This window comes from Tamandua tetradactyla, chromosome 3 (assembly GCF_023851605.1).
Source record: "Tamandua tetradactyla isolate mTamTet1 chromosome 3, mTamTet1.pri, whole genome shotgun sequence".
In the NCBI taxonomy this organism is placed as follows: Eukaryota; Metazoa; Chordata; class Mammalia; order Pilosa; family Myrmecophagidae; genus Tamandua; species Tamandua tetradactyla.
Window position 1 is genome coordinate 165,950,268 of NC_135329.1, and position 25,505 is coordinate 165,975,772.

Sequence of the window (25,505 nt, forward strand, 5' to 3'; positions counted from 1 at the left end):
ACAAAGCAGTTAAAGGTGATTTTATTCAAAATAGAACTATTCATATTTATGAAAATATTTTCTGAGTTGGTCTGAATTTGTAAGATTTTAGGAATCAGCTGATATTAATTCAGGCTACCACCAGCACCATGTTGTACAAAATGAAGGAGTCAGTTTTCACTTGGAGAGGAGGATTCTTAAAAATGTTAAATCTCAGTGTAGTAAATTATGACTGCTAAAAAGGTTTACATGTAAACCATTTTTTTACATGTAAAAAGGTGTGCAAACCTTTAAGAATTAGTAATTCCAAGCAATAGTATTGTATTTCTATCATTATCTTCATTGAAAGACAAGCAATTTTTTCTAACTTTCATTATCATCTAGCAGCATCATTTCAATAAGTGCCATATATTTTCCCAATAGACATTTTGTCAAAAAAAAGTCATTCTTTTTCTTAACCTGATATTTGTAAAGATATTAACAAACTACTTTTTGGTAAATGAGAATTTGTGTGTTAACAATAGGGGGAGTATATCAGCAAATAACTGTAATCAGAGGTGGTAAAAAGATTATTTGCTTTTGGAAATCTTAAAAAAGTCCAGTGCTCTCTCAAAGCCATGAATAGTTAAGTTACATTTAGAGAATTTCCAAAAACTATATATGATAATACAATTTATTTCAGAGATCTATAATCATCTCAAGAACAAGTACACCTAAAAATTATTTGACATCAACTGATGTATACTATATATGTATTCATGTAAACTTGTTATCAGAAAATAAAAAATGCTGATAATGGTACTTAGTAGAAGTGAATGTTTTTTGAAGTAGGGGAAAATGGCAATTTATTTAAAGAAAGCCAGGTATCCAAATAGAATATTAGGAGAAAGAACAAAAAGTATAGTCAAGAGTGAAATGTAGGTAAGTTATTGGTTTCTATGATAAAGCATAGAATTGGAATAAATCCACTAGAGAATAAGTTTGTATTATTCCTTAATGATTTATTCTTTAGAGCTTATAAACATTGTTTCAACCATGTAAGCTTCCCAATGACGTTCTAAATAAAAAAGGGTTCTGTACCAAGAATTTTAGACTAGAGACCATTTCATACAAGATGTATGTGACAACAGATGCATTTGATCTTCATTTGGCTACCTAGGGCTACTGCCAGTTTTTGAACAAACTCTTTTGTTTTAACAGGAAACCACTCTGCAGTGAACATTTCAGGAATGATATAACTACTCCACCATAATAGCTCTAAGAGAATCAAAATTTCAACACAGAAAATTGGTTTGTCTTTAAAGGATCTGTACAAGGCACAGAGAAACAAAACACCTTTCCTCTTTCTCTAACTTTGAAGAGTCTTTGGTGTGTGTTCAGAAATGACTCTGTATGACAAGGCACATGGTAAACAGTGAAGAGATACTTGCTGAGTTTAATTATATAAGATGTTTCAGGGACTGAGAGCTTATTCAGCACACCTAAACAAGAAGGCTGTTTACAGCTTTTAAAAAATTATAGCAATTTACCGCCTGAAAAAGATAAATTTCCCTGGAGACAAGATTTCTTTATCTAGTAGGTTAAAAATGTTTATGAAGTAAATCTGATCTAGACCTGAGCTGTTCAAATATGAAAATTCTTTACATAGATTTTCATTTTGGGTTCCTATACATCTTTCATGACCAGTTATCCAAAATTAATTCAAACATATCTTTTAAAATATATCAATTTTTATAGTTACATATTTTATCAAGATTACTTAAGAAGTATGTAAGCATATTCAGTGATAACTCCTAAATTGGTGAAAATTAGCTCTCACGCTGAACTGACACGTTACCCCTTTGGAATGTTTCTCTCTCTGCCTTTGGTTCTAGAGAAGGGTTTAGCAAATGCTTTCTGCAAGGAGGCCAATAGCAAATATTTTAGACTTTGTGGGCCCAGAGGCAAAATTGAAGACTTTATGTAGGTACTTATATGACAAAGAGAAAACAAATATCCACAAAGTTTTTATTGTAAAATTCATAATGTAACAGCAAAAATTGAGTATAGTTTTATGCAATACAGGTCTGCTAGTGAGAACAATGGAATTCTTTGGGGGAATAACACTTTGCTTATTTGAAGGTCAAAGTTAGTATTTCCTGTCATCAATGTCAATTACAAACATTCTTCTGTTGATGCCGATCTGGAATGACGGCTTTGAAAATGTCCCTGCACTCAGAAAGGTAGTGTCAAATACCGATATAATTTTTAATTGAGCATATACACTGCTTGGAAGGTGTATTAATTAGGGTCCTCAAGAAAAAGAGAACCAAAAGGAATATCTGCAAATATGAGATTTATAAAGGGGTCTCACACAACCGTGGGGATGAAGAGTTGAAATCTGTAGGGCTGGCAGCTTCTATAAAAGCCCTCAAGGAATGGCCCAGGAGACACTGTATGGTTGAAGTAGAGAGAGAAAGAGAGAGATTCTCTCTTCTGAATCCTCCTTAAAAAAGCCTTCATGTGATTAGATTAAGCATTACTCATCGCAGAAGATGCTTTCCTTAGCCTACTGCCAATGTAATCAGCCATGGATATAACTAAAGTGTTCACGCTTTAAGTACACAAAATGTCCTCAGAGCAACAGATAGCCTAGTGTTGTGTCAAGTTAACACATGAATCTAACTATGACAGAAGTAATTTATAGAACTCTATTAGATTCATCTCTTGATATCTGCCTTTTAGCATGTCATTACGTTGTAGATTAATGACTTCCAATTGAAAGTTAGGTGGAAGCTCCTCAATTGCACACTTAAATGCATTTTGAAATATGGAGATTTCCTTCATACTTGCACTGGGGCCTGAAAAATGCTGCCCGAATTGTAGTTTCAGTTCAGATAATATATCAGTTGCACACTGGCGGAGAACAACATTTACTTGTTTTAAATGTTGACAGCACCAGGAGTGCATAAAATAACTTGACATTACTTGTGATTCAACCAACATTAGTTGTCCTCAATTATTTTATAGCAATGTAAGTTTTGCATATAAGTGATGTTTGCTCTGTTATTTTAGGTTGAATTCATTTCTTAAGAAACATTGTCAAGTCCATAACCAAAGCTAATTTCTAAACCCATTCCATGTTAGATCATAATGGTTAAGGGCTGGGTTTGGCTTTGGGGCTGTAGTTTGTGGACTCCTATTCTAGAGGATGCCAAAGGCAATCATTTAAATTGTCTTGTAGTAAATATCTCTTGTTTAATTTGTTGTGAGAAATATGTCGTAAACCATTATAGTATCCATTATTTTTATTGAAGAAACATTAGTCAAGGGATGTTATCTGAACTCTACTAGGAATCAGGGAAGAAGAAAACACAGTCTAGTGGGGAAAGTGACATGTCAAATATCTAATTCTTTTATATTATAGTAAGTTGCTAAAGAGAAATATGTAGAACATACTATGGAAACAAAGAGAAGAAACCAAGTAATTTTAATTTGTTAGATGCTGTCATTTGAGTAGATATTTGGTCTGGTTCATTAGTGTACGTAGGAATTCCTTAGGTGGAGACGTCAGGAAAGGCAATTCCAAAGAGACTACTCTGCATATAGAGATATGGAGGCAAGAGAAGATCATCCCATGTGTGCAGAAATGAGAGCCTGGAGAAAGGAGAGCCATTGGGAAGCAAAGTGGAAGGTGGGATAAGAAATGATGGAAGCATGTAGCTGTAGAGGAAGATAGAAATAAACTGACTGCTTGACCTTCTGAACAAGGACTACTCAAACTTAACGGATAAACTAAATCTAATCATCTGGAGTATCTTATTAAAAATGCAGATTCTGATTCTGTTGGCCTGGGGTGGGGTCTACCATTATGCATTTCTAAGAAGGTCTCACACGATGCTGATGCTGCTGAGCAGAGGAACACGCCGGAGCAGCAAAAGTTTACTCTTACTCTAAGGATTTTAGTCTTGTCTGGTAGGGAATTAGATGCTGTTGGCATTTTTAAGCAAAGACGTACCAAAAAATTTTGGAATTACAGTGATAAAGCATGTAGCAAAATAGGAGGCTAGAGGAGAGTTGTTGAGAGAAATTTGTTCAGGAGGGACTAAAGTAAGCAGTGATAGTGATGACAAGATTTTTTTAAAAAAGACATTCAACATGTGAATATGAAATAATGCCAATTCACTGGATAGAGAGAGCGAATACCTATGTTCTCTGAAAAACAGTCACCAAACAGCCATGCACCAGCCACCACAACCCCTCTACTTTCCAGTGAAAAAAAGCAAAATCAGAATTCGATTTCCTTAGCACAAGAGAAGTACTTACTAATAAGACTTATTCCAACAGGAAATTGACAAGAGAAATATTTTGTTGCATAATAGCTAACCTCCACTCTGCTAAAACTGATGTCAGAGGAATTTAGATTCTGCCAACACTGAAGCTTTATTTTAAGGTTCCAGAAAATATTCAGATGATAAGTTATGCAGAATTTCATTCCTTAAGAAGGGTGTAGGCATTTCTCCTTTTAGATAGGCTTAGTTTTGACAAAGAATTGCATGAATTTTAAGGGCCTTTTAAATTCTAGTGCATGGTCCTGCATTATATGACTTCAATGGTCATCAACAAGCAGTGAAATAGACCATGTTATATTAAGTTTGTTTATGAAATTAACTGTTTACATCAACTTGATCTAGAGATTAATTTAGCATAGAATAGTAAGATCAGATAATTACTTTTACAGTGTGAATATGCATATAAACACTTCATAGAATTAAGAATACACTTAATTTTATATTTTTATATATTTTATAAGTATATAAATATATTTTAAGTGCTATCAGCTGGGAAGGCACGTGGCTGGTATCTGCTGGGGTCTTTCATTTCTCGTTTCAAACAGCTTCCCTGGGGGCCTTTTCTTCCTTCATCTTCAAAAGTCTGGGTCTCATGTAGGCTATTTTCAAAATGGTTCCCTTTTCAAGAACTCCGCTAAGCAACCTACTCATCTCCATGGAAACCACCTAATCAAGAAGTCCCACCCACAACTGGGTGGGTCACATCTCCATGGAAACAACTTAATTAAAAATATCTCACCCAACAATTCTGAATGAGGATGAAAGAACAAGGCTTTTCTGGGGTCCACACAGTTTCCTACAGGGCCATGGGGGTATAAGAATCAGAGTGGAGCCAGAAATGAAATCAAGGAATATATACTATTTTAAGAAGTATGTATAGAAACAGGGAACACTACTCGGGCTCTGAGCTTTAGGGCAGCCATGCAATAATAGTGATTTATCAGTTTTCTGTGTGAATATTAAAATTAATCCTCCAATATATCCAATGGTAGAAAAATTAATAAACCACTGCATCTCTACACTCTAAAGTCATATGTAGGAGAATTACCTTTCAACTTTGGGAAAATAACTTGTAGCTCATTCTTTTTCTTTTTAAAAGGAGTCTTATTGAGATTTATTCAATACAATACTGTCCATCCAAAGTATACAATCAGTGGCTTTTAGTATAATCACAGAGATGTGCATTCATCACCACAATCAATTCCAGAACATTATCATTACTCCAAAAAGAAAAATCCCTTCAACAGTCACCTCTCAATCACTCTATCTTTCCCCAGCCCTACATAACCACTTATCAAATTCTGTCTTTATGGATTCATTTATATTCACATTTTGAACAAATAGAATCATACAATACGCTGATTTTGTGTCTGGTTTCTTTCACTTAATTTTTAAAATTATATTTTTTTTAATTAAAAAAGTTGTAAATTTATAGAAAAGTCATAAAAATAGAACATTTCTATATCCTCATCTATTGTTAACACTACATTGGTGTCACACCTTTGTTTTAATTGAGGACAAATATTAAAATATTGCTATTAACTGTAATTCCTAGTTTACATTTAGTGTATTTTTCCCATATACCACCCTATTATTAACATCTTGCAATAGTGATGAACATTTGTCAAAATTTATGAAGGAGCATTCTCATATTTGAGAATTATTATTAACCATAATTGTTGTCCACAACAGGGTTCACTGTGTGTTTTCATTTTTAAAAACTGCTGGAATGCAATATACCAGAAATGGAATGGCTTTTAAAAGGAGAATTTATTAAATGGCAAGTTTACAGTTCTAAGACCATGAAAATGTCCAAGCTAAGGTATCCAGGAAAAGATATCTTGACTCAATAAAGGCTGATGGGTCCAGAGCACCTCTGTCAGTCGGAAAGGCATGTGGAGAAGTGTGCTAGCTTTCTCTCCTGGCTTCTTCAATGGTTTCCTGGGGGGGGGGGGGGAGGGGGCATTTTCTTTCATCTCCAAAGGACACTTCGTTGGCTGTGAGGGCTCTCCTGGCTCTAAAAACTTTTTCCAAAATTATTCCTTCTTAAAGGGCTCCAGTAACAAACTCCACCTTGAATGGGTGGGGACACATCTCCATGGAAACCACTGAATCAATAGTTACCACCCACAATTGGGTTAATCACATCTCCACGGAAACAATAAAAAAGTTCCCACCCAGCAATATGGAATGAGGATTGAAGGACATGGTTTTTCTGGGGTACATAATAGCTTCAAACTGGCACAGTGTGTTATACAATCTCATATCTTCTAACCTTCCTTCTTGTAACATACATGACCCAAAACTTCCACTTTCAACCACATTCACAAAAATAAGTCAGTGTTGTTAATTAAACTCACAATAATGTGCTGCCATAACCATTATTCATTTCCAAATATATACAATCAACCTAAATAGAAATTATGCACAAAGTCAGCACCAACTCCTGACTCATTCCCTACTCCCATTCTATTTCCTGGTAGCCTATATTCTGGATTTTAATTCTATGAATTTGCTTATTATAATTAGTTCATATCAGTGAAATCATACAACATCCATACTTTTGTATCCATCTTATTTCACTCAACATGATGTCCTCAAGGTTCATGCATGTTGTCACAAGCATTAGGACTTCATTCCTTCTTACAAAGGAATAATACTCCAATGTTATGTACCACATTTTGCTTATCCATTCATCAGTTAATGTACACTTGGGTTGCTCCCATCTTTTGGCAATTGTGAATATGCCGCTGTGAATATCAGTGTGAAAATATCTGTTCAAGTTCCTGCTTTCAGTTCCTTTGGGTCTATAACTAGGAGTGGGATTGCTGGATCATATGGCAATTCTATATTTAGCTTCCTGAGGACTGCCAAACTGTCTTCCACAGCAGCTGCACCATTTGACATTCCAATCAGTGAATGAGTGTTCCCATTTCCCCACATCCTCTCCAACACTTGTAGTTTTCTTTGTTTAGTAGTAATCATTCTGGTAGGTGAGAAATGATACCTCACTGTGGTTTTGATTTATGTTTTCCTAACAGCTAGTGATGTGAGCATCTTTTCATGTGCTTTTTAGCCACTTGAATTTCCTCTTTGTAAAAATGTCTAATCCAATCTTCTGCCCATTTTTAATTGGGTTGTTTGCCCTTTTATTGTTGAGTTGTAGGGTTTCTTTTTCTGTTCTGGATATTAAACCCTTATTGGATATCTGGTTTCCAAATATTGTCACCCATTGAGTAGGATGACTTTTTACTTTTTTGATGAAGTCCTTTGATTCATAAAAGTATTTAATCTCAAAGAGGTTTGATTTTATTGATTTTTTCCTTCATTGTTGTACTTTGGGTATAAAATCTAAGAAACCATTGCCTAACACAAGATCTCGAAGAGTATTCTGTACATTTCCTTTTGGGAGTTTTATGGTCTTGGCTCTTAAATTTAGGTCTTTGATCTAATTTTTGAGTTAATTTTTGCATAAGGTGTAAAAAATAGATCATCTTTCATTCTTTTGCACGTGGATATCCATTCCTCCCAGCACCATGTGTTGAAGAGACTATTCTGCATTTGTGTCAATTTGTAGCCTTGTCAAATATTAATTGCCCATAATTGTGAAATTCTGTTTTTGAAATCTCAATTTGATTCCATTGGTCAATATACCTATTTTCATGCCAGTACAACGCTGCCTTGACTACTGTCACTTTGTAATATGGTTAAAGTCAGGAATTGTGAATGTTCCAACTTCTTTCTTTTTTCAAAATGTTCTTGGCTATTTGAGGCCCCTTACTTTACCAAATAAATTTGATAATTAGCTTTTCCATATTGAGGTTGCATTGAGTCTGTTAGTCATTTTGTGTAGAACTGGCATCTTAGCAATATTTGGTTTCTTGATCCTTGTTCTAGTTTGCTAGCTGTCAGAATGCAACACACCAGAGATGGATTGCCTTTTAATAAAAGGGGATTTATTTTGTTAGTTCTTCAGAGGAAAGGCAGCTAACTTTCAACTGAGGTTCTTTCTTAAGTGGGAAGGCTCAGGCTAATCTCTGCTGCTCTTCTCTCCACGCCTCTGGGTTCCAGCAACTTTCCCTGGGGTGATTCCTTTCTGCATTTCCAAAGGCCTGGGCTGAGCTGCAAGTGCTGAGGTGAGGTATGCCAAGCTGCTTCGGCTGTGCTACATCGTTGCACTCTCTCATTTAAGCACCAGCCAATTAAGTCAAACGTCATTCATTGCAGCAGGCATGCCTCCTAGATGACTGCAGATAAAATCAGCAACAGATGAGGTTCACATACCATTGGCTCATGTCCACAGCAAGAGGACTAGGCACATTCACCTGGCCAAGTTGACAACTAAATCTAACTACCACAATCCTTAAAAACTGAATGTCCTACCATTTATTTAGTTCTTTGATTTCTTTTAGCAATGTTTTTTTTAAGTTTTTTTTGTGAACATGCCCTTGACTTCCTTGGCTAAATTTACTCCTAGACATTTGATTCTATTGGTGCCTATGGTAAATGGATCTTTTCCCTGATTTTCAGCTTAGATTGTTCATTACTAGTGTATAGAAACACTACTGTCTTTTGTGTGTTGATCTTGTATTACCCCATTTTGTTGAAATCCTTCAATAATTCTAGTAGCTTAGTCATTGCCTTTACAGGATCATATCATCTACAAGTAGTGAAAGTTTTACTTCTTCCTTTTCAATTTAGATAACTTTTAAATCCTTTTCTTGCCTAATTGCTGTAGCTATTGCTCTACCACAGTGCCGAATAATAGTGGTGACAGTGGACTTCCTAGTCTTGTTCCAGATCTTAGAGGGAAGACTTCAGTTTTTTTCCATTGAGAATAATGTTAGCAACTGGTTTTTCAAATATGCCCTTTACATAGAGGAAGTTTCTTTCTATTTCTATCTTTTGAAGTGTTTTATCAAGAAAGGATTCTGGATTTTGGCAAATGCCTTCTAATTTTTTTTTTTTTTTTCATGGACAGGCACTGGGAATTGAACCCAGCTCTCTGGGATGGCAGGCAAGAATACTGCCTGCTGAGCCAAGAATACTGCCTGCTGAGCCTCTGCCTTTGGCAAATGCTTTTTCTGTATCAATCGAGATGATATATTTTCCCCCCTTAATTTGTTGATGTGGTATTACATTGATTAATTTTCTTGGTTAAACCACCCTTGCCTACCTGGGATAAATTCACTTAATTATGGTGTACTATTTTTAAATGCGCTGTTGGATTCTATTTGGAAATATTCTGTTGAGGATTTTTATACCTATATTCATTACAGAAATTAGTTTGCAATTTCCTCTTCTTGTAGTATTTTTATCTGGCTTTCGTATTAGGGTAATGTTGGCTTCATAGAATTAGTTAGGCAGTGTTCGTTCTTAAATGTTTTGGAAGAGTTTGAGCAGGATTGCTAGTAATTCTTCTTGGAATGATTGGTAGAATTCACCTGTGAAGCGATCTGATCCTGGGCTTTTCTTTATTGGGAGGTTTTTGATGATTGATTAAATCTCATAATTGGTCTGTTGGGGTTTCCTATTTCTTCTAGAATCAGTGTAGGTTGTTCATGTATTTTTAGGAATTTATTCATTTCATTTAATTTGTTGGAAATCAGCTGCTCACAGTATCCTTTATGAGCCTTTTTGATTCTGTGGAGTCAGTATTAATGTTCCCCCTCTCATTTTGAATTTTTATTTATTTGCATCGTCTCTCTTTTTGTCCTTTTAAAATCTAGCTAAGAGTATATCAATTTTATTGATCGTCTCAAAAAGCCAATGTTTACCTTGTTAATCCTCTATTGCTTTTTACTCTCAATTTCATTTATTTCTCCTCTAATCTTTGGCATTTCTTTCCTTCTTCTTGTTTTGGGATTAGTTTGCTGTTTTCTAGTTCCTCCAGGTATGTAGATAAATCTTTTATTTTAGCTTTCTTCTTTTTTAATGTAAGCATTTAGTGTTATGAATTTTCCTCTCTACACTGCCTTCACTGCAAAATCCAGTTTTTTATATGTTGCATTCTTATTTTAATTCATCTTGAGATATTTACTGATTTTTCTTGCAATTTCTTCCTTTACCCATTGATTTTTTAGGAATGTGTTAACTTCCATATATTTATGCATTTTCCAGTTCTCTGCTTGTTATTACCAGCTCATTCCATTGTGGTCAGAGAAAGTATTTTGTGTAATTTTATTATTTTTAAATTTATTGAGATTTGTTTTGTGACTTAATATGTGTTGTACACTGGAGAATGACCCATGAGCACTTGAGAAGAATGTTTATCTGACTCAGTTATCTGTATATGTTTGTTAGGCCTAGTTCCTTTACCATATTATTCAAATTCACTGTTTCTTCATTGATTCTATGTCTGGATGTTCTATCTATTAGTGAGAGTGATATATTGAAGTTTCCAACTAATATTATAGAGATGTCCATTTTTTCAGTATTGCCAGTGTTTGCCTCACGCATATTGGGGCTCCATAACTAGGTGTATAAATATTTTAAAAATATTTCTTCTTAGTGGATTTCCTCTTTCACTAATATATAGTGTCTTCTTTGTTTCTTATAACAGTTTTGCTTTTAAAATCTATTTTGTCTGATAATAGTATAGCTATCCCTGGTGTATTTTAGTTACTGTTTGCATAGTACTTCTTTTCTTAACCTTTTACTTTCAATCTATTTGTGTCTTTGAGTCTGAGGTTAGCTTCTTGCAGAAATCATATAGATGGATCATACTTATCCATTCTCCCAATCTACCTCTTATAACTGGGGAGTTTAATCCATTAACAGTCAGTGTTATTACTGTAAAAGCAGTACTTCAACCACTTTATCCTTTGGTTTTTATATATCATTCCAGTTGTTTTCCTTTTATCCTTTAGTTAATCTCATATAATAACATTCATTTCTACACTCTACTTTGAGTCTCTCTCTCATATCTTTTCCTTTAAGTCTGCAAAACTCCCTTTAGTATTTCTTGTAGGGTAGATCTCTTGTTGATGAACTCTCTCAGTTTCTGTTTATATGTGAATATTTACAACTCTCATTTTGAAAGACAGTTTTTCCTTATAAAGAATTCTTGGCTGGCAGTTTTTCTTTTTCAGCAACTTAAATATATCATACCACTGCCTTCTCACCTCCATGTTTTCTGATAAGAGATATGCACTCAGTCTTATTGAAGATCCTTTGTATGTGACAAGTTGCTTTTCTCTTACTGCTTTCAGGATTCCCGCTTTATCTTGGCAGTTGACATTTTGATTAGCATGCAGTCAACCTCAATACAAACTCTATTAGCATGTAATAGACTCAATAGTGAGTCTATTAGGATTTACTCTCTTGAAGTGCATTGTGCTTCATGGGTATATATATAATATATGAAACTCTCATAGAAGTTGAGAAATTTTTATCCATTATTTCCTCAAATATTCTTTCTGTCCTTTTCCCCTTCTCTTCTCCTGAGACCATGATGTATATGTTTGTGTGCTTTGTGCTGTCATTAAAATTCCAGGGACATTGCTCATTTTTTTTCCATTTTTTTTCCTTTATCTGTTCTTCTGTCTGTAAGATTTTTATTTTCCTGTCTTCCAGTTCACTGAGTCTTTCTTCTGTCTGTTAAAATATGCTGGTGTGTGTCTCCAGGTTATTTTAAATCTGTTCTATTATGCCTTTCATTCCTATAATTTGTTATGCTTCTTTTCATGCTTTCAAATTCAAATTTCTCTTCATGCTTACTCAGTGTCTTTTTAATATCTTTTATCCCTTTAGCCATATTTTCCTTTATTTCCTTGAAGTGATTTAGATTAGTTTGAGCATCGTTGATTAATTGACCCAAATTCTGTGTCTCCTCCAAAGTTTTAATTTGTTTCTTTGACTGGGATTTATCTTCTTGTTTTTTAGTATGGCTTGTAACTTTTTGCTGATGTCTAGGTATCTGGTTATTTTGATGTGTTTACTCTAAAGGTCAGTTTCTTTCTTTTGCCTAGGGTTTTATTGTTGATTGGCTTTGTGTTAAGTCTCTTCTTTGACACTTGGTTCATCTTATTCTAGACATTTAGAATTGCCCATGTTCAGATGGGCAGATTCTTTCTGCTAGTATTCATTTGATTATCACCCTGGACATGTGGTACAATTTTTAAGATTGCCCAATTTGCAGTTGTTTCCCCATCATGAGAAAGTTTCCTTGCCTATATTCTTTCTCTTGGAATTTTGATCTGTTTTGTTTGTGATTTGGCCTCTATAGATCTTCTACACTCCTTTTACTGCCTCTAGCTGCTTTTGCCTGGAGGGCAAATTCTGGGGAAGGGTCATGCTGGAAAGGACTTTCCCTAGTCAGTATTTCCCAACTACCACAGGGCCAGGGACCCATAAAGGAGATGCAAACCAGCTCCAAAGAACCTTTGGGAAAGGGTCAAGAAAGATGTGAAAATGCCTTTTGGATGGCTCCATGGCTTTCCTGACCTTTCCAGCAGACAGCGCCCTTCAGCAAACTGTTTTCCATAGCCCCAAGGAGATACTGTTTCCTTAAACCTTCACTTACCCTGGCCCTTTTGGGGACAAAATTGAAACAATATCCATTACTGCCTCTTTCTGGGGCAGGCTAAAATAGAAGGTTGGAGATGGGTCCCAGTGATCCAAATTCACAGATCAAGTCATGATCAGTACTTATGCATGCATCTCCCTCTTTTGAGGAAGAGGGCTTCCATATCCCTTTTCATCCTCAGCAGCCTGCTAGGGGCCAAACTCCACGAAGCCTACTTTGAGAGTTACTCACTCTTCTTTACCCTCAATTTCTCAGTCTATTTGTCCTGCTCTTCCCTGGATGCTGTACAGTGTTCCCTGGCATCTGGAGCCCCAAACACTGTTTTAGACAGTTCCTGCTTGTCCACTGCCTGCTTTTAGAGGAGGAGTGAGTAGTTCCCGTCTTCTGCAGAAATTCCCTATGTAGTCCATTCTTGATGTGCTAACGGCTGCTGATTTGTAGTTTCCCTAAAGGGAAGAGTTTTTCTCTAGAGTATTTGGTGAGGTGATATTTGGCAGTATCTGCACTTCACAAAGAGTTACTGTGTGCTGCACTTATCGTGTGGTATACTAATTAGATTTTCTTTTATTTGTTTTGCTAAATAAATTAACTTTTTTCTAGAATCAAAACTTGAGGAAATTTCTTTAAGTTACTCAGACACTTAAAGTTAAGTTAATCATGGAAGTCAACAATACATTAAATTTTTGAAGTAAATAACATGACTTGTAATGTGTACATGGAATTGTTTTTCATTTTGTAGTCTAAAATGAAAGGCTAAGATCATATAGTAGGTATTAGGAGGAAATCTAGGCAATGCATTATTTCTTCTATTAACAAAATAAGAAATTAAAATTGGTCCTGCTACCTTAGCACTGGTTTTCTCCTGCACCATAACAAGGGAATCTTTAATGTAAGGTTTCAATGTCCGTATCAATTGCTATTCTCAACTAAAACTTATCCTCTTTAAATAAATATTGTTATTTATAACTAGTTCTCTGAGTTATTACAAATCATGAGGATGTTTTGAATAAGCTAACGGCCACAAGAATTTTCACTGGTTTCCCTACTTGGAAAAAAATTGTGTAGATAGCTGCCTTTTATTCAATATCAAGTTAGTTCATTTGTAGACTGATTTAATTTTGATTCAGTAAGATTATGAGAAAAAAGAAAATCTTTGAATTTTCAATTCACTCCTTTCTGTTGTGACATTTTCTTCTTTCATTCCGTCATATCCATTAGTTTGCCAACTGGCACTGACAGGAGTCTAAAACTACTGCAAATTGTTACTTCAGCAGTACTCTGCCTGCCAAGAACCTATCAGCTGTTCCTCTAAATGCACCTTTCACTCTTTCCTAACTAAAGCCGTCTGAGCCTGCAATGCTGCTTGGTAATAAATCTCATCCAGCATTTGAATTTAATTACCTGACTTCCACCACTTTAGGATAAACATACATGAATGCAATCATTATGAAAATGAATGTCTAGTCTGCAAACGGGAGGGTGTGGGAGGCACCATATAGACCACAGGGGTGAACATGCATGCTCTTTTCTATTTATGGCTTCATTTGAACTGAGTTATCCCTCTCTTCCTCATCTCCCCTGTCTCAGCAGAACAAACTTCATCACCTTTCCTTAACCTGAGAATGCAGTCAAGCTTTTCCTTGTTGAAGACATGCTAACGGGGCTCTAAGGGTCACCTGACAAAGAGCTGGCAGAAATGATGGATGCTTCACTCTTTCTTCTGTGGATCTGGATGCTTTGCCCAGTCTCTGGGTCAAATTAGGACTTCTGAGAATATTATCTGGATTCCCTATACAGTTGTGAATCTGCCAGTACCTTCTGGACTGATAAGATCTGCAAGCATTTTAAATTTATGTGGCCAGCTTCAGTGAAAGAAACTGCACACTTGTAAAACTTTACAGATGACACAAAACACAAACAAGCAGCAAGAGAATGGGTTTTTGGCTGACACCTGGCAAATGGAGTTTAAATATGTAAGGACAGATGAATAATTCATATTGATCATAAAACCCAGAGGAAAGACAGATATTCTGTCATGGGTACCTCATTTCCCATCATCTGTCCTCATTGCTCCCCATGTGTATTCCTTTTGAAGAAAGTATTCTGTCTCTTTCATTTGTGTCTTTTAATTTCCTATCTAGTGTATACTCAGAATTAACTCTTCTCTATTGGCTAGTAGAGACTTACATTCTTTGAAGAGCTCTCTCATGTTTAACTGCCTCAACTGTTATTGTCAAACTTCTCATAAAAGAGGCATTCATTATTTGAGAAAGCATGCCACAAAATATCCATTACCATTCCTGATCACAAACATCACCGCACGTATGAAATCTCATAGCACAGACTAATTTTATAAAAGATTCTCATTTAAAGGAGAGTATGTGGAAGCCAGTGTGTCTCAATGGTTTGTGAAATTTCCCTCTTTTTCTTAGGTCTAATTGAATATTTCTGTAAGCTAGAAGTCAGGTTTTAAAACACTTCTTGCAGAGAGGAGGTAGTCAAACAAGTAAAACTGCTAAAATTATTCTCAAGCTATCATATAATGAAAGTCTAAGAGTTAAAATATCATTCAGCATAACTTTATTAAAGTACACTGCTTCATAACTTTTTAGAGCAGATACAGAAATATAAAGATCTTATTAAAATCAATGATATTTTGTACTAGGTGTTTCAATTTAGACATCATTTTAAGGGATGAATTTTTAAACTCATCAAGAATATCCTTAAATTTAAAGTTTGCTAAGCTTTATTAATGTCACTTAAGGCAGCAGTGGTATATTTTAGAGAGAGTAAGTTTAATAAAAATTTGCTTTTAAAAAATGCCAATAAACATGGGCATGTCTATCACAGAATCCAAACATAAATTTAAAAATTCAGTCACGTTTTCAGATATTTGAGAAAGAAGCAATACTCTCCCTCCAAAAAAAAGGGGGGTAAGGCATTTGTAATCTCAGTGGTTAAAATTATATATATTGTGTATTTGCATGGTTTGAAATACTTTATCTGTGCTCATTATATTTAGTTGAATATTACCTTATATACAATAGAGGTTGTTAATATGCTGTGCTAATTAAAGTGATGATGGAGGAAAGTATAATATGAATAACCTATCCATTTCTTCTCTATGGAAATGCTTCCAATTGTGAATACATTTGTGAAGTCTATATGATGACAGGCTGAGTAATAGAGAAAATTCTACAAATTATTTAGGTATCTCAAATACATTAGCATATTTGTATAAAGAGATTGCATTATATATTTCAGAAATAAAAGTTATCAGGATTTGTGTGAAGAAAAATGGAAGGTGGCAACTAAAACTGCCAGGCTCAAAACTGAAGATATAAACAATATTTTCCAGGTTTTATGTCATAACTTGATGTACTGTAGATACTAGCATGTTAATTACACCTGGAATGAAGGAAGAAATGTTTGCAACTTCAGTGAAGGGAAAAGGACTAACATTAAATTATTTGAGTGTTTCATGCATGATTTCAGTGCCTTCTCTTTGCAGTCATTTTATGGAAACTGAGGCTCAAAAAGGCCAGGAAACTATGCTGAAGTAGTAAGTGATGGGAGCTGAAATTAGAACATACTTTGGTTAGTCTCCAAAAGTGTCTGTTTTTACTGCATGGAGCCTTACAACCGCATGGAGAAGGTGCTTTGGTTGCTTTGAAAGAATGTTCCCTCTTCCTACTTTAGGTTCTCTCCCCTCTTTCCCTTCCTTTCTTTCTTCTTTTCTTCCTCCTTCCTTTCCATTTTTAGTACTTAGTTATTTTTATGTATAAATATTGGAATCAGTTATTGCTTTTGAATTTAGAATTTTGTGGTTTTTATTAAATAATTTTAAACTACTAATTTTAATTATGTCTTGGGTCAAATGGGCATTCTTACTCTGACAGATATAATGGTAAGAATGAAATCATTAGCATCAGGCAACCCTTCGCTCCACCAGGCTTTCTGACAAACGAAGATCTGGTGCAATTTCAGCAGCCACAGGGGAATCAATGCATTAATGTCATCCCAACTGCCTCTGACCATTTCCAAATAATTCTTTATCAGTCAAGAAGAAGAAAATTTTATCAGATCTTACTGTTCATCAAGTTATACATTTGTAAATTCTTTAAGAGGGCCACAGGTTGACTAACAATAGGGCAAATTACACAGGATTCATTAAATAACATAGGCCACGTAATTCACCGCTGTCATGTGTGCGAATTCTTGAATGGTGTCAGAATATTTTCCCTACTGTCTTTAAGTACAGCTCTTTCTGCCTTCTGTCCTACCTCCCTCCTAAATACAAAATACAAAAATTATTGCAAGAGGGCCCATTCCAAACTCTGAAATCTGTTCTATAACCAACTGTTGCGGTGTGCTTTGACATTTATTGCTTTTTTGTATATGTGTTATTTTTCACAATTAAAAAAAAGTGAAAGGTCTGTGACAGGTTGCCATGCCCTGTGGAAGGCACCCAGAGGAATTGTGTGCCCCTTGGAAATTGCACCAGAGGGAAAAATGATGTCAAACAAGGGCCTGAGAGTACAGTTTAATGGCTGGATACATACATAAATAAGGGGACACACAATAAGTTTCTTCCTTACTATGTTTCAAGGTGCCTAGTTGAATTCTTGGTACATGGCTGTTTTCAACAAAGCTTCTTTAATAAACAAAACAAAATTATTGCAAGAGGGGAACCTCAAGAAATAGACAGTGCAGTTATTTTTTGTTTAAACTGGATTAGAAGTCTGTTGATTTATTTTGGAGAAATCAGTGGCTTGTTTGGAGCAATTATCTGGGGCAAACGTTGAAGCATTGTGTTAAGGCACGTTAAGAACAGAGTTGACTGTGTCTAAAGTAAAAATCAGGCCATAACACAATTTGTAGTTTCACGTTTCTTTCATATTAATAGAAAAGCACAATCTTTTAAACTCAAGTCTTAATTATACTAGTTCAATAATTCTCGGGTATTTCAAGTAAAATCTTTTTTAATATGTTTGCTCTTATTCTTTCTATGAATGGTCTAACTAAACTTAGCAGAATTCCTTAGGATTCCTAAAAGTTTTCTACTTAATAGAACTTATACTTTTACATTTTTCTAATCTTAATTTTAATTTTGGTGGTGCTATTTGGCAACTCATTTAATTTAAAGTTTGGGGATAGATAGGACTGGGCTGTTTTACAGCATGTCTTAACACTAAGTTACACAAGTCCACTGTGCTAAACAGTAATGCGATTCATATTTCCTGATTTACCGCTGCAACCTTAGATTACAGATCTTTATAATTTTCAGTTTTTTAATAACTTTAGCATTTTACCAATTAAACTCAAGTCCAAATAAATTGCCTCTGTCACAGCTGTTCTTTAAAATGTCATACAGATAAAGCCTTACAGATAGAGCCCATTTTTATAAAAGCTAAAAGTTTTATTATTATTCAATGTCTATACATACATTTGTTTTCACTTTATTCCAAATCTCTAACTTTAAAAGTACTTAAGAACTGACAGATGAACTACCAACTCAGTATTAGCATAATATAATATTATTTTTAGTTTTTAGATTAGTGATACATAAAATATTCTAATACATTTTTCTAACCTTCAAATTTACTTGCAATGATGTGCATTCTAAACATGCCCATATTGGTTTTCCTTTATAAATTCTTACACAATCAGATATGCTTTCTGAGAAAAGAAGGTATATGCTAAAAATAAATTATTGAATTTACAGATGGAAATTAACTTAAGAACAAGTTAACTGCTGCCTTCTTATCTTAAGGGAAAAAGTAGACAAACAGCACATATTTTAATTCATGTGCAACTCATTTTTAATAAGGGAGAAAATGCTAGTGTAGTCAGCATTAGTAAAGCTGCAGGATTTTGAATATGCCAGCAGCTTATCAGGTACAATATGTTAATTTTTTCTAATAGTGTAATGAAGTCTGAAGCTTTCAGAGAGATGCGACTCAGATAATGGGCCTGTTTAAAACAACATTAAGAAAACTTTGATTATGGGTTGCTCAGCAGCTTCCGATTGCTAAAGAAGAAAGCAATTTCTCCAGAGGAGTTGCAGCTCAGAGAAAACACATTTTCATTCTGAGTGCTCAGCAGCATGTCTCAGGAACCCCCAGGAGGCAGTGGAACTCCACAGTGGGTGGCCTGGATGGGGCATTTTTGGTGATTTGCGTGCTTGGTACGTATCGCCATAGTGTATTCTTCAACAGACACATATTTCCTTTGGGATATCCCCAGGTGCCCCTTGTGTGAGCATTGAGTAATCTTAACCTGTCCTGGCCCATGGGCTCCTAAACTTGGTGTTTTAGCTCTGGTGCCAGTTTATATTTCTGTGTATTTAGATGGGCCCAAGGCTGAAAAAACTGCTTAGAATCCTGGGAACCTCATGCAGTCCTTAGAACTGGTTCCCTAAGAATTTACTAAATTGATTCTTGAGCAAATTTCACTTACTGTTTTTTTTGGATGTCTAACAATTTTCTCATTATGCTGATTTTAGTCATCATGAACCTATCACCCAGTGGGTAAGTTATAAGAAAGGGCAATTTCATGATTTTTTTTGTAAGCATGCTATAAAAAATAAAGAAATGGTAGTATCTATGGAGTAATGTCTTTTGGCTATGACAGTATAAAGGACATCCAAGGAAAAAGGACACTTCTAGAGGAAAGCAATGTAGCACTTTAATTTATATTACCCTAACAATACCCCATGCAGTGGGACAAGAGTTTGAAGATCTCATAATTATTCTTACATTTCAATTTTAAAATGTATCATGATTTCAGAAATAGTAAAATATGAAAATAGTGCATCATAGAATTAAGGAAATATTGTACTTAAGGTTAGGGGATTGCTTGTAGAGTTCCAGAATTAGCAATCTGAGGACTTAACCTAAGCGTATACATCTACTGGAATATAGCCCATTATATATACGTGTAGAAACAGCTATAAAGGTTGAGGCACACCACGCTGTATCACCTACGTTATGCACATAATAAAACAGTTCTTCACTTTTTGTTCTGTAAATATTTGCTATGTCAAAAAGTCATTAATTAAAAAAACTCCTTTATTCATAATTGTTTTCACAAAAAATCACTAATATTAAAATACTATATCTGACACCAATTTATCTGCAACTGAGTTATTTTTCTTAAAAATACAACAGAGAAAGAAAATGTTTATAGGCAATTTAGATTGCCTTGTTATTTTAAAATCTTCAAAAGTTCAGGGAAAGAGGGAAGTAAAAAATTGCTATTTTTCTTTCAAGATTGATCATATAAAATAATTTAAATTCAATAAAAATAATTTGGGAACTCATATTTTTCTCCCTAATTTCACACTATGCCTTCCTTCTTTGGCTTCATTTTTTTAATAATAAAATCTCTAAAATTTTAAGTTCAGATTAAACTTTAAAGAGTTTTCAATTAGTTCAAGAGTAGCATGTTTCTTCTTTTTTTCCCAAATAAGCAAGACTCTTAATTAAAGTCAGTATTTCATGACCTATTAATTCAGCAGTTATTATAACCCATCTTTAATTGGATTAGCTATAATTACAATTAAATAGCTCTCTGAATTATAAAGGTTAAATACAAGTCACTTTTCATTTAAAGCTTAAATATGAGCTGATCATGGTAAGAAAAGAAAAATACTTCATCCCGAGGTTAATTGTAGATTTTGTCCTATTTTCAGAAAATCCATCTCCTTTTCTTTTGCTTTTCTATGATTCATAAAACCACTCAATTCTACCAACATACTCTGCAATGTATAGTATCATTTTAAAAATAATTTATGTTAAGCTGACACTTCCGTATGCAAGTGTTGAATAAAATAATGCTATCCCTATATTAATTTTGTGATGTTTTCACTTAATTTGAGTGTGTGATGGTGTCATGTATAAGGAAAGAAAGAATTGAAACCCTTTATGGCCAAAACATAAGTAGTTTTATCATTCTTTCTTTTCTCATTCTGTCTCTTGTCTTTCTCTCTCTCTCTCTCACACACACACACACACATACTTGCATATATAGACACACATTTATTATGTCATTTTTAACATCCAAATTTTAAATTTAGTATTTCTCACTTGTTTTTATTTAAGAAGAAATCATCCAACGGTGAGCATTTAAATTTAAAATTATCAAAAGAACATTAGACTCAAGTGGTCTTTCATCAAAAAGGTTAATATATCATTTATGTTACTTTACTAAATTCCAATCATTTGGAAGCAAAGTCCTTGATTCTCTGTTTAGGCATGTTGAAATTGATTATATAATTTGAGAAAATTTCATGAGGGAATTAGAAAGAATATCTTGAAAAAATGATAAAATTAATTGTTACAGCATAATATTTACTTAAATTCAAATATAATGTTAAAGATGTAGCAGGCATCAGAAGTCCCTTCTTAATGAAAGTATAAATCCACAATCATATATCATACAAAGTAGTGTGGGATCAGGGATATCAGTTATAGCATTATATGTTTTATTGGCACTCACTAGTGGGAGAGGAGTACAGGTGGCATCTAACCAGGTAATATAAAAAGGATTCATGAGGCCAAATGTCTCAGAGATGTGATGTGAAGATTTTCAACAGGGAGAGTGAAGGTAAATTGCATACTTGGCCAATGGAGGAGTATGAACAAAGGTCTGGGGGCAGGGAATTCCAGGGAAGGAATTACTAATTCCAGGGAAGACTTACTAAATTTGAGTAGGGAGTACGAAGAAGTGGGTCATAAAATGAAAGTCTGAAGAGAAAGGTCAAAGCAATATTATGGAGGGCCTAAAATGCCAGATGAAGAGTTCAAAATTAATGAAGGGTTTTCAACAGGGAAACTACATAGCTATGGCTGTGTTTTAAATGGATTCATCTAGTAATGGTGTGTAGAATGAATCAGAGTGAGAAGAATCTGGGAGCAAGGAGAGAGGTATGAAGTAGTTGTTATGGTCTTGGCAAGACCAATAATTGAAAGAAGGAAATAATCATGAATGAGTCAGACTACATGCAAACCCTCAGATATTTATACACTATACTGGGGTGCCCCCATTCCCCATAACAACCTACTTCCACCTATGTCTTTGCAGACAGAGTCCATTTAAGATGAAGTCAACTGGATTAAAGTGGGCCATGAATCCATTTTTACTTGTTTCTTATAAGAAGAGGAAAATTTGCACACAGAGGCAAACACAATACGAAAGGAGGATACCAAAAGTAAATGGAAACAAATCAAGGAGCCATGAGTCAAGGATTGCTGGCCACCATCAGAAACTAGAAGAGAGGCATGGAACAGATTCTTTGTTAGAAACTTCAGAAGGAACTAACCCTGACAACATCTTGAATTTGGACGTTAGCTTCCAGAGCTGGGAAAGAATAAATTTCTGTTGTTTTAAGCCACCAAGTAGTAATTTGTTAAGGCAACCTTAGGAAACAAATTTACATTGAACTATACCAAGCATGATGGGTAATACATATTTTAGACATTGGGAATTTAACACCAGATGTTGAATTATCTTCATAGGTAACACAATGTTTGTTTCAATGCAACTATGTCTTGGATGTAGAAGACTCTATTCAAAGAAAGAATCCAATAGAAAAGACAGAAACATTCTACTCCTTAGAAAGAAGATGTACAATTGCTTTACAAAACTGTGATGGTAACAGAAAGTATCTGAGCTGAAAAGCCTAAGGGACAGCACTCTTCATTGCTACCCTGTCAGAAGGATGAGTGATGGTTTACAATAGTGATTCTCAAACCTTAGTGGGCATGAGAATTACTTGGTTTGCTAGAACAGATTTCTGGGACCTGTCATCTGAGGTTCTGATCCCGCCTGTAGGTCTGGGCTGGGTCCCTGAATTTTCATTTCGAAAATGTTCCCATGTAATGTTGATGCTGCATCACATACAGAGGCAACTTATGGGAATTTTTTATGACCTGGGCATTTACTAGAAAGTCCTTTCTCTTAATAGTGTGTGCCTGAAAAAATACGCTGTCTTGCTGAAACAGCATTCCTCATGTGTAACATGAAAATAATGAAGGAGACTTCCATTCCTGATTTAATTCTGATGAAGAAATGGAAGTTTATTCTAGAATCTGAAATAATAAACACTTTCAGTGAAAGCATCTATGACAGTTTAGTAGCAAAAAGGATACTAAAGTATATCTTAGGTTTCAGGAAATTATATTGAAACAAAAATGTTAGAGGTGGCATCTATCTCAATCCCCTGGGGGTTTCATGGGGCTCCCCCAAATTTAAAGGAAGTGGGAAAATAAAAATTGCAAATCTGACAATACAACCACAAATGATACTGATGAGGAAAATAAAAAATTGGCATCCAAGGAAACAAGTGTGGTTGCTTAAGGCTCTCTGATGAGTTCCAATTTATATGAAGTGTATACAAAATATGAAGGAAAGAACAATAACCAAAGGTGGATACAAAAGGGAAGCAGCAATCTTTAAGAGTAGGACCAAGAAAGTTGAAATACCTGATATTTCTTACCTATATTAGGAACAGTAAAAATCCATTTATAGCATGCATAAAATGTGTATATATGACACAGGTATGACATTCAGAGTTAAAAGGAAAGGAGTGATGGATTTGATCACTATTTGGGAGAAATGATAAACTATTAAATATGACAAAATGGTGGCTTGCTTCCATTTCTCTCCACTGGGGGAATTATCTTCCCACTGAAAGGATAGATAAACACTGTCAAGATGGAACTGAAATACAAAATGAAAGCAAAGATTACGAGAACATTTAGTATCTTTAAATGGATGTACAAGTCAATACACACACTAAGTACATCTGAATGGTTGTGAAAGATATCATTCTTCGTAATCACTGGGAAATCACAGTGAAAATACGGAATTAGATAAAATTAGAAATAAACAAATGACCCACTTTTAAAAAATGTATAAAAGCCAAATTACGGAATTCACAAACTTGAGACCTTTATTAACCCCAGCAAAATTTCAAAAAAGCTCACCAAACTACTGGTTTAGAACCTCTACTAAGTGTTGGCATGTCAAATAAGTAAATAAAACAACAAAAGCAAGTGCTGCACTAAGGAGGTGGCCTACCGAGTCAAGCCAATTTCATATTTTATGGGATTTCTACCATGATCTAATTAAGATACTTAAAGAAATTTCAAGATTCTTCTGTAGCTATGATAAAGAATATGGAATAACTGCCGGATAGATAGGTGAATCTTTGGCTATAGAAGGCATACCCTAGGAATTCAAGCTATGAATCAGTAGGAAAGCCTCTAGAGTGGTGGCTTCCCTTCATTTCAATGTTTTAATCAATATCCTAGCAGAAAAACTAGATGGTGTCCTTACTGAATATAAACTTGACTCAAAAACTAGGAAAAATACCACCTTTTATGAGAGAAACAGGATTAAAATGATTTTCGACTAAACACATCAGACAAAGCCCAGACAATGAAAATTAACCAGGATAAATGAAAACCCTATATTTGTGTTGAGATAGCAATTATAAAAGTACAGATGATCTTTTTAATAGCAGCTCAAATGATAAAGATTTGGGTGACTTAATTGTGAAATTTACTGAGACAACAATGGAGGAAGGGCCTTATAGTGTCTGGCATGTAGTAGGTACTCGCTGAGCAGTGATTTGTTAACATTCACTATGAGTAAACCACATGATGTGACTGCTAAAGTTGTAGGCTCAGTTGTAGGAGTGTGGTGTCCACAGGGAAGGAGGTAATATTTCCACTGCATCCTGGACTGCTCAGATCATCCACTGAGCATTTTTACCCAGTTGCAGGTTCTACACTGAAAGAAGTAAACTTACAAAATAAGCAACATTTAAAGGGAGGGCAACCCAAGTGGTATCACATTAGGAAAACAGAAGGAATATGAGGATGGAGGTGGGGTTACCTGAGAAGAGAATGCCTATGGCAAGCATTATCTTGGTATCTGAAGGGTTGTCAAGTAGAAGAGGATTAATATTTAAATTTCATGGTACAGAGCTAGGAGGAATGTGAAAAGAACATTTCAGCTCAAACAAGAAAAGCTTTTGAATAATTTAAATTTTCCAACAAAGGAAAACATTGTGTCACAAAGTAATGATATTCTTTATGCTCCAAGCAGAGGGAGGGTAACAGAGAAGATACGGAGAGGATGTCTGGTTTTGGTCAGAACCTGGTCCTAATTAGGCTGCTAGGGTTTCTGTTAATTCAACTCAATAAATACATATTGAACATTTACTATGTGGACGGCAGCCTCCCCCTTTTACAGGGTTACAAAAATTAATGGGATAAAGTCTGTATCCTAAACACACCTGTTACCTTGTAATGGAGCTGAGTTTGTATTCCAGTAATTTTAAGACCGTAATTCTTATCTATAAGTGCTGGAAGAAGCACACAGGACTCTGACAGCCCAGAAGAGAAACGACTTGAAGGTGTAAAAATATTTCACTGAACTGGGCCTCCAAGGATATGTGAGATTTTTAATAGAATATAATTGGTGAGGGAAAGAGGTAGTAAAATAATCCCAAACAGATGTGAAAATCATAGCAAATCGTATTAAGCTGGAGAGAAACTCAACAGAAAATTGTTCGGTTTGGCTAATATATAATAGAAAAGAGAAAGATCTTGAAAACATGATCAGAGAGAGCTTTGAAAGTTATGTGTTAGCTTCTACGG

At 34.8% G+C, this 25,505-nt stretch overlaps 1 protein-coding gene across 1 annotated transcript in view; it reads right to left on the minus strand.

Annotated features, from left to right (window-relative positions):
* TMEFF2 (transmembrane protein with EGF like and two follistatin like domains 2) overlaps positions 1–25,505 on the minus strand; it is a 237,573-nt gene that overhangs the window by 158,277 nt on the left and 53,791 nt on the right. The window lies entirely within an intron of this gene.